The sequence below is a fragment of the Cervus elaphus genome, chromosome 4 (genome assembly GCF_910594005.1).
Source record: "Cervus elaphus chromosome 4, mCerEla1.1, whole genome shotgun sequence".
In the NCBI taxonomy this organism is placed as follows: Eukaryota; Metazoa; Chordata; class Mammalia; order Artiodactyla; family Cervidae; genus Cervus; species Cervus elaphus.
Window position 1 is genome coordinate 63,475,859 of NC_057818.1, and position 11,060 is coordinate 63,486,918.

General features: G+C 41.4%; 1 long non-coding RNA gene across 1 annotated transcript; it reads left to right on the plus strand.

Moving 5' to 3' along the window:
* The first annotated feature begins 2,863 nt into the window (after positions 1–2,863).
* LOC122690383 lies at positions 2,864–10,835 on the plus strand. The gene is made up of 4 exons (XR_006340044.1): positions 2,864–3,001; positions 6,000–6,125; positions 6,632–6,727; positions 10,680–10,835. It is a non-coding gene; the product is annotated as an uncharacterized LOC122690383 (long non-coding RNA).
* The last annotated feature ends 225 nt before the right edge of the window (positions 10,836–11,060 follow it).

The following is an 11,060-nucleotide window of genomic DNA, read 5'->3' on the forward strand; positions in this document are numbered from 1 at the left end:
TTCATGCTTATAATCTGTATTTTAACCAAAGTTACATAGCGGAGTGTAAAAGGTTTTATTCTGTGTGTGATAAGCATACATGTTAATCAATAAAACTGAATGGTTTCTTGTGTAAATGTTGGTGCGTAATGAATGAAGTGTTAGCCTAGCAATTTAAGATTTCAGGAAGGAATACCTAACGAGAAACTCTTCAGTAGCATAGAAGGGTGAAGTCTGTAACAATTAGTTTCCTTCCTGCCCTTAAGTTTCAAATCATTAGATCATGTATTTCCCATCATTTCTCCATTGTACTTTTCCCCCTCTCTGTAACCGCAGGGACATTGTGACGGTTCTAATAAGAAGGATCATACAGAGTACTGTTGAGAGCTCCCCTGAACTGCTCCATGCTGTTGCTGCCTCAGCGTCTGTCTGGGGAGCAGGCAGCCTGCAGGTCCTGTGAGCACTTGCACCAGAAAACCCCCTTCCTTGAGACCAGCAGGCTTGCTGAACCCCAGTGCCTATTCACAGGCTCCCCTTCAATGCCACCCTCACAGAGCCACCAAAATCCTGCTCCTCTTGGTTTGAATGGACCCATCCACACTCAGCCTGGGGAGCCCACAGCACTTCGCCCAGGGCCTCTTATAAAAACCTGAACCCCAATTACTGCCTCTTTCTCTGCTCACTTCTATCCTTGACCTCACTCAGAGCTTGCTGTGAATTCTCTGAGGACCTAGAGTCATGAACTCACCTGCTTCAGTTGTCCTTTGTTCTTCTATTGAGCTAAGTAAGACTTTTCATGGGCTCATTTAAGTAAATGTAAATTTAACATTCATCACAAGAATACTTAAAAGTCATGATGGTAAAATTCTGAACTAAGATCTGTAAAATCTAACCCTATTTCTTAGCATATGTTTTTGTAAGGCTTAAAGGAACTGTTTTCTCATGGCTATGACATACGCAATGCAATATATAAATATCTGAAAGTATATATGTTATATAATTTATATAGCATACATTGAACACAATAAATAAATATCTGAAAGTATCAACACTAGCAGTGAGAAATACAAGGAACATGTGAGTGTGTGTGTATTATTACACATTTACTTAAAGAATTGAGGAATGCTAGACCACAACTGCTCATTTCAGAGTTGAAGATGATTTACTAAAAACTGCAAATCTTATAAATTTGTCAACTAATCTATTCTGTCTACTATTCTGGGAATTCATTTCCTTAAATGTCAGGAGGTTACATTTTTTAAGGAACTTCCACACTGTCCTCCCAAGTGACTGCATCAGCTTACATTCCCTCCAGCCATTCAGGAGGTTCCCTGATCTCCAAGCCTCTTCCGCGTTTATGACATTATTAGTGGGCTTTTTGCTATTCTGACTGGCATGAGGTGATACGTCACTGTAGTTTTGTTCTGCATTTCTTATTATTTAGCGATGGTGAGCATCTTTCTTTTGTGTCTTGCCCATGGAAAAGAGCAAGTTGCCCCACCCAGCCTCAGCACCTGTGGGGCACAGGCTTAGTCTCCCCACAGCACGTGGAGTGTTCCTGGGCCAGGGATGATGCTCGAGGGCCCCACACTGTTAGGGGGATTCTTCAGCACAGGGTTATCAGTCTGTTTGTTTATGTTTGAGATGTATATAAATTGGAATTTATATTGAGATGTATATAAATTGAGATGTATATAAATTTACAATGTTGTGTTAGATTCCGCTGGACAACTTAATCAATCCCCATAGGTATATGTACACCCACTCTCTCTTGAACCTCCCTCCCACGGTCTCCGTCTCCCCCCTCTAGCCATGACAGAGCCCCGCGCTGAGCTCTCTGTGCTATTCAGCAGCTTCCCACTTGCTACCTATTTTATACATTGCGGTGAATATATGCCGAGGCTCTTCTCTCAATTGGGCCCCCTCTCATTCTCCCACGGTGTCCACAGGTCTAATGTCTATATTTGTGAAAATATTGTATTAACATATATATATATATATATATATATAATCTAGAAAATATTATTGATGATCCTATATAATGAGCAGGACTAGAGCTGGAGACATAGATATTAAGCATTTTTATATTAAGTGTTCAAGGTATAAAATACATGTACAATAATTCCATGCATTTTATTAAGTGAAAGGAGCCCATCTGAAAATGCCACAAGAAGTCGGATTTTTACAACATGCTTCTGTTAGGGGAAGCACACTGATTGAAAGCACCCACCCTGGCCAGGCACCATAATAACCATTTGCATGAGTTGTTTCATGACAAGAGATCCTGATAAGGAATACGGAACTAATAAGCCACTGCCAACCGGATGAGTTCAGGAAAGGTCACAAGGAAACACTGCGTGTCTGCCCACTTCCCAGAATCCCTCTAGCTAGCATCCATCTTGGCTGAGAGATGCGTGCACCACCAGGAAAGGCTCTGAATTAGAAATGATTGGCCAAAGATCACCCGGAAACTAATCCCATCACCATAAAAACGCAAGACTGCGAGCCACACGATAGAGCAGTTCTGCTGGGTTCCCTTACCTACTGCTCTCCCCCCTGGTGCACTTTCCCAATAAAGTCTCTTACTTTGTCAGCACATGTGTCTCCTCAGACAATTTCTTTCTGAGTGTTAGACAAGAGCCCAGTTTCGGGCCCTGGAAGGGGTCCCCATTCCTGCAACAGTTCTGGGCTTGGTCTCTCTAATGTGAAAAGAAAGCGAACTCTCCGGGTGGTCTGCAAAGAGAGTGGGGAAAGTGAGCACCAAACCCACGATGTGATTAGCATATCAGCTTAATCTTGGTTACCCACTACAGCTGAGGGACAGAGGAAGCCAGAAAAGAGCTCAGAAAAGGGAGAGAGAAAGAAGACGTTCTCTTCTTTTTCACGGCAGCAGCTGAAGGTGAAAGAGCTGTGTGGATGCCTTTAAAGGTATTTTCTCAGCCTGTATGCGAGTTTGGGACATAATATCCCCAAAGAAGACGCAGAGCAGGAGGAAGAAGACGAGGAGATGGCAGCTTCTCAGGTAAACGTCCTGTCCCGGGTCGGGGGCTGTGTCTGCGTTTCCTCCTGAAAGCTGGGCTGAGAAGCTACACACCTTTACGCTCTGATTCTAGTGTTTCTCTCTGGCGGTTTGTTGTTGTCAACGTCTTCTTTTTCCTTTATTTCTTATCATGGTGAAGACCGGCTCTTAGCCTGCTTCTCCCTTGTGTCCCACGGTCTTTTCTTCATTCTATCCTTGCTTTCTGTAGAGCATGATGAATTCTCAGGATGAATTAGTGACTTTCCTTTTTGAGAAATGAACACGGTGGGGTAACTGGTATCTGAGATTCCCATTGGAATGTGGTTCATGTTGGCATCCTAGGGAAGTAGGGATATGCCATGATGAGTTTACATGTAGATGCAATTCAGTTCTGTAGAACAGGAGTTTAAAAAAAAAAAAAAATGCCCTTATAAATAGAATGAACTCAGCAGTCCAGAATTTCTCAGAAAATTTTTAGAAATAAAAAAAGTACCAGAGGCCATCCTCTGTTTCAATAAGAAAAACTTACTATGACATGTACTATTAGGTTACAGATCATGGGAGGTATATATGAACTGCAAATTGTATAAAACTAATATTTTTCATAATAGATTAAGATCATGGTTTTCATAATATTGCCAAAATGCTTGGCAGGGATAATACATTTTTCCATGTACTTCTTACCCCATGGCCTCGGATGTTCACTAGTTCAGGTGCTTCTGTGAGAATCCCATGCTATGAAATTCTTTTTTTTTTTCCTTTTTCCTGCCTTCACAAAGGGGTATTGGAAAGAAAAAGTGAGGGATATGGGCAACTGTCACATTTAGTGGGGAAACTCTGTATCATCTTGGTTTCTCTTTGCTTTGAACGATGAATACTGTTGGCTAAGAAAGATGCACAACTTGAGAATTGTGAGTTAAGTTTTATTTGGAGCAAAATGAACACAGGAGCCCAGGAGACAGCACCTCAGGTAACTCTGAGAAACTGCTCCAAGAGGCGGTGGGGGAAGGTGGGTGTACAAGATTCAGTGCAGTCAAGCGCTAACTTGACAAAAAGCATTTCTGCCAGTCATGAGCAACTGATGTCACCGTTGAGTGATTTGGTGCTTTTCTAGATATGAAGGGGCTTCCCTGATGACTCAGATGCTAAATGCGGGAGACCTGGGTTTGATCCATAGGTTCAGAAGATCCCCTGGAGGAGGGCATGGCAACCCACTCTGGTATTCTTGCCTGGAGAATCCCCATAAACAGAGGAGCCTGGTGGGCTACAGTCCATGGGGTCACAAAGTGTTGGATACAACTGAGTGACTAAGCCCAGCACACACAGATATGAAGAGATGCAAGGATTGGAATCCTGAAATCAGTTCCTGCAAATAGCTAACTCTCTTCAGACGAGTTCCACCAGATTCCCTGGAGCACAGAGTGCTTGAATCCAACGTGAAGTCCCTCAGGGGAGGTTGAACATCAACAGTTTCAGCACCAGAAGGTTCATTCTTCACAGAGGCAGATGGGAAACGTCCTTGTTGTTGTTGTTCAGTTGCTGGCAATGTTCTTGGCAAGTGCCAGTTTGTCGTTGACAGTACTCACATGTGTTTACTAGAGATGCTGGGTTTTGGGAGTGGGGGTTTCCATCACTCAAGCCCAGGTCTGATCATTTCCAGTAAATGCATGCTCACATCATAGACAAAGTTTCATCCTCTTTCTGCATTTTCCAAAATGTTTACAAGAACCCTATTAGTGGTAATCTATGTTCAACTGTTCAGTTTTAAAATATAGCTAAGTGGAAACAATACAGACTGTCAGGAAATTCAAAAATTCAGAACCAGAGCTCCACTTTATTTTATATTATTGTGTATGTCTGCACACTAGTCAGTTTTTAAAAATTAAAATAATATCATCCTGAAATATTTATGTACATTTTTAGTCAGTTAAAAATGTTCCTGATTTCATTGACATGACACTTTTTCTCTATTACTGAGTATATAGTCCCATTGTAGTATATCTCTAGATGCATAAACATGTTAACAAGATTATATCGATTTTTTTCTCATTCTTCTTTATTAAGATCCCCTGGAGAAGGGAATGGCTACCCATTCCAGTATTCTTGCCTGGAGAATCCCATGGACAGAGGAGCCTGGCAGGCTACAGTCCTTGGGGTGCAAAGAATAGGAACACTTTTCTTGCTTTTAGTATTATTTAGGAATACAGAAATGTCGGTAAACTTTCCGTACAGTTGTCTCTGTATATTTGTCTGTGTTTTATTAAAGTCTAGAGTCCATAAACTGATGTAAAGTTTCAGATCTGCCATTTAAAGAATGTTTGTTAAAATACTTTCGAAAAGACACAACAGCAGCATAATTGATTTTAAATTATTTCTGTTGCACATTCAAGACTCTGTAAAACTGTCAGAAAGATATATAGTAGATGCTAAATAGATAAAATGATTCTTGCCACCAAGGTTTGTATCCTATGAGACCTATAAAATCTGTAGAACACTTAAAGTTCAAAGTTAAGTATGAATTCTTTCCTTACTATTCTACTTCATAGCTGTTCAAAATGGTCATTCATGAAGGAGAATTTTCAACATTACTAGTTCGAATAAGCTTGTTAAAAATGTGGCGCATTGGGCCCACTCCATCACGTTTGGATTGGAATGTGCTTTTTAAAAGTATTTCCGGTGTTCTTTTTTTGATAGTTTATCCTGTGTCACATAAGTACCACACTCAAAAATAAATATGCCAATATTTATTGTATAGTTCCTGATTATTTTATAATTCCTCTTCCAAGTCATAATAGCTCCTGTAGTAGTTCGTGGATCACATCTCATCCTCTTTCCTTGGGGTTAAAAATACAGCGAAAATATTACTGTGTAAAAATTATATTCTGTGTAATAGCAGGCAGTCTCCTAAAGGAAAACCAGGTCGCTAAACTTGCTGTTTCCATCATGGGTCACATTAGGAAGACTTCCCACCGCCACATGGCATCTATACTTTGTATTTCAGGGACAGTTGACATTCCGGGATGTGGCCATAGACTTCACTCAAGAGGAGTGGGAATGCCTGGACCTCGGTCAGCGGGCATTTACACAGACGCGATGTTAGAGAACTACGGGAACCTGGGCTCCTTGGGTGAGGATAACTGCCTTCCAGAATCCTTTTTCTGCCCACTGGGTTTTGGTTCCTTTATTTCTAGACTCTCTTCTGAAATTTTCTGCTTCCCACAATAGTTTCAGATCTCTGCTTTCTAGGGGAAAATGGCTATCTGTGAGTTTAGAGAGAAGGGCTTCATGACGATTCATTATGCCTGTATCCGTCTTCTTCCTTGATGTGCTCTGCCTGCTTCATTCTAGGCTAGCGGTAATTGTATAAGTTCTGTGGTATTAAATAGTTGCACCCTCTCTTAATTTCACACTTACACACTTACTTTTGCCTTAGCGGTACGTGACCAAAATCTCAGGATTTGATTGTCATGTATTTGTTAGTGTTGTAGAGGTGCTTTGAATAAAGTATTTGGGGAAATCATTTTCTAGGCTGTATTAACATTCTCCCATGCATTCTCGTCTCACTGGAATACATATAGGATTGGACACGGATGAATCTCTAAGAACACAAATATTCCTTTCTCTGATGAACAGGACTTGTAGTCTCTGGGCTGAATCTGGTCACCTTTCTGGAGCAACTGCACGATCCCAGGAGTATAAGGAGAGCGGAGACAGCAGCCATATACCCAGGTAGGAATGAATGGATGGAGATGATGAGTCAGATGAGAGGTCCAAGGAGCAGCGAGGAAGTCATCCTTCCCTAGGTGGTTTTGGAAGACCTGCTTCAATGGGAATGATTTTGGAAAACCTGGGTTTGTGTCCACTGCTGTCATAGAAATGTATCACTTGCCTATTCTGTCTCTTAAATCATTCATAAATTCCTCTCCAGTGGTTACTTTTCTCCATCATAGTGTGAACTAAAAGTCTCCTCTTGGCTTCTTACAAACTGCATTCATTGGTTGCTCTTCCATTTCTTGGGGATCCTAGGAAAACTGTGTCCATTTCTGAGTAACTGTATGACAGCCCTTTTAAAGTTTCTACCTCCAGACAAAAATGTGTGAATGAAGTGGTAGACACACTGCTGAACTTCTAGGAAAACTGGGGACGGGTTTTGTTTTCTCATTTATGGCTTCCTATCCACTGGGAACTGGAGATAGGACCTTCTAAATAAATTTCAAATCCAAGTAATTTTTTCACTGCAGGTTTCAAGCAAAACCTGTCAAAAATCAAAGAATGCACATCTCAGGTTTACTTCAAAGTTTCTCTTTTCCTTATATGAATTCACATGAAATATCTTAAGTGTATTTGGCCCCATTTTGAAATGCTAAGCTACCTTAATATATTCAATTACCTCACAGAATTTTAAAATAAATTGGCATAAAAGCTTAGCATATTTTCCACACATATTATTAATGGTTGATTCAAACTATAAGAATTTCTAGATTATATAAAGGAAAAATTTTTTAAAGTTCTAATTGGAATACCCCTGTTTTACAATGTTGTACTACTGTACACTGAAAAGAATCAATTATACCTGTCAGTTCATTCAGTCTCTCAGTCGTGTCCCATTCTTTGCAAACCCATTGACTGCAGCACCCCAGGCTTCTCTCTCCATCACCAACACCTGGATCCTGGTCAAACTCATGTCCATCAAGTCCGTGATGCATACAACCATCTCATCCTCTGTCGTCCCCTTCTCCGCCTGCCCTCAGTTTTTCCCAGCATCAGGGTGTTATCCAATGAGTCAGTGCTTTGCAAGAGGTGGCCTAATTATTGGATCCTCAGCATTAAGTCCTTCCAATGAATGCTCAGGACTGATTTCCTTTAGGATGTAGTGGTGTGATCTCCTTGCAGTCCAAGGGACTCAAGAGTCTTCTCCAACACCTTAGTTCAAAAACATCAGGTTTTCAGGACTTAACTTTCTTTATGGTCCAAGTCACATCCATACATGACTAGTGGAAAAACCATAGCTTTGACTAGACTAACATTTGTCAGCAAATTAACGTATCTGCTTTTTAATATGCTGCCTAGGTTGCTCTTAGTTTTCCTTCCAGGGAGCAAGCATCTTTTAATTTCATGGCTGCAGTCACAATCTACAGTATTTTTGGAACCCCAAAAAATTAAGTCTGTCACTGTTTCCATTGTTTGCGCACCTATTGGCCATGAAGTGATGGGACTGGATGCCATGATCTTGGTTTTTTCAATCCTGAGTTGAGGCCAGCTTTTCACTTGCCTCTTTCAGTTTCTTCAGGGGACTCCTCAGTTTCTCTTTGCTTTCTGCCCTTTGGATGGTGTCGCCTGTATATCTGAGGTATTTGATATTTCTCTCTGCATCTTGATTCCAGCTTGTGCTTCTTCCAGCCCACCATTTAGCATGATGAAATGTCAAAGATGGAAGTGAAAGTTGCTCAGTCATGTCTGACTCTTTGCGGCCCCACAGACTATACCATCTATGGAATTCTCTAGGCCAGAATACTGGAGTGGGGAGCCTTTCCCGTCTCCAGGGAATCTTCCCAACTAAGGACTCCTGCATGATGTACTCTGCATATAAGTTAAATAAGCAGGGTGACAATATACAATCTTGACATAATGCTTTCCCAATTTGGAACCAGTCCGTTATTCCATGTCTGGTTCTAACTCTCATTTCTTGACCTGCACATAGATTTCTCAGGAGATGGGTAAGGTGGTCTGGTATCCCCATCTCTTTAAGAATTTTCCAGAGTTTGTTGTGATCCACACGTTCTAAGGCATTGGCATAGTAAACAAAGCCAAAGCAGATGTTTTTCTGGAACTCTCTTGCTTTTTCAGTGATCCAAGGAATGTTGACACTTTGTTCTCTGGTTCCTCTGTCTTTTTGAAATACAGCTTGAAAGTCTGGAAGTTCTCAGTTCACATTCTGCTGAAGCCTTGCTTGGAGAATTTTGAGACTTTCTTTGCTACCATTTGGAATGAGTGCAATTGTGCGGTCATTTTAAGAAATTTTGGCATTGCCTTTCTTCAAGATTAGAATGAAAACTGACCTTTTCCAGTCCTGTGGCCACTGCTGAGTTTTCCAAATTTGCTGGCATGTTGAGTGCAGCACTTTCACAACATCATCTTTAAGATTTGAAATGGCTCAACTGGAATTCCATCGCCTCCACTAGCTCTGCTGGTATTGATGCTTCCTAGACCCACTTGATTTCAGACTACAGGATGTGTGTCTAGGTGAGTGATCACACCATCCTGGTTATCACGGTCATTAGGATATTATGTATAGCTCTTCCATTTATTCCTGACACCTTTTGTTAAAGTCTTCTGCTTCTGTTAGGTCCATGCCATTTCTGTCCTTTATTGTGCCCATTTTTGAATGAAATATTCCCCTGTTATCTTTAATTTTCTTGAAGAGATCTCTAGTTTTTGCCATTCTACTGGTCTCCTTCCCATTTAGGTCTCCACAGAGCAATGAGTATAATTCCCAGTGTTTCAAGCATATTTTCAAAAGTCTCTCTTTCTTAAGAACTAGTAGTTATATTAAGTTTATCTTACCTGTAATCAGTTTCCTAGATATTGTCCTATGTGTCTTCAGCATCTGATTAGTTATCTGTCAATATCATTTATTATTTTCACATTGAAACATCTAATAGAACATTTTCAGAAACATGTGTGACAAGAAGTGGACTAAAGAATTATTAGGCAGCTAGGATTTGTGAAAATGTTTGGTGTCTCCACTTCAGATGACTAAAAGCGAGAAGTAATCCTTAGGTTGCCTGTCTCCTCTTCATTTAGTGCTTCCTGTAGGTTCTTAGCCTGCTTCTCCCTCTGTCACACATTCCTTTGCCATCTCATTTTGTCCAGTTTTCTGCTTGTAGTCTCTGTTTTGAAGGCTACAGGCACCTCGTTAGTCATGCTTCTGGTGCCTGCAGCTTGGTGCGTGAGATTGGTCCAGAGATTTGTGCTCTGCTCTGTGGTGGTTCAGGCTTCCTCCACAAGCATCCCATTTATAGAGGCCCTCCCTCACTCCCGTCCCCTCAGGATGTCTCCTCACTGCCAACCGCAGTCGTCTGCCTGGGTCTGCTTTCTGAACCCCACAATTCGGCACCCAGCCCTTGTCTGCAGCGGTGGGCGTGCCTCTCAGGCTGGGTGGACAGGACAGTGGTCAGGCCCCCATGTGCAGGTCTCACCCTGTCCCGCTGCCACACGCGGGTTGCCATGTTCTCTCCCACAGAGAATGAGGCTCTCCTCCTGTCCAAACTGAGCTCCCCGACGAGGGGCTTCCCCAGATGTGGAGACCGCTCCTCACTTCGATGTCCCCCCAGGGCTGCAGGCCCCATCCCACTCCTCTCCTCTTCCTTTTCCTTCTTCTCCCACTTCCTCTCCTCTTCCTTTTCCTTCTTCTTTCTCTTGTCCTACCTGGCTCATCAGGAATGTATCTGTCCTTGTAGATTTCCAAGGGCCTCTGCTAGTGTCCAGCTGGGCTCTGTGAGAAGTGTTCCGTTTCTGATGTATTCTTCATGTGCTTGTGGAGAGAGATCCTCTGGCATCTTGATCCTTCTGTCTCTATTTTATTTTTAAACTAGTGAAGGGTTCATCAATTTTCTGTAAATCTTTAAGGAGGTTCACTGAGAATAGTAGGCAAAATTACTTGTGATTTGATATCTTCCAGCTATCTCTCCATAAGACACCAGGATTTGATGCCAAAGAAACCAAGGATAGAAGATTTGTTTCCAGAAGCAAACCTAGAAATATATGAAAGATTTCACCTCAGAAACTTTAATTTAATAAAACACTGGGAATATACAAGGGCATATAAAGACAGAGAAAATGTTTATAGGGACATAAAGAAATTGAGACAGTTACACATAATGCTAACAGTAATGCAAAAAGAAAAGAGCAACATGAGTCAAATTGGGGAAGACACCAATTTCAGTCTTCAACATCTGCTGAGAAGTGTTAGTTTTTAAAAAAAGGTTTACATCAACATTTGAAACATACATGTTCTCTGAAAGGAAACGTGATATATTTGGAACATGATTTAGTCTCCACT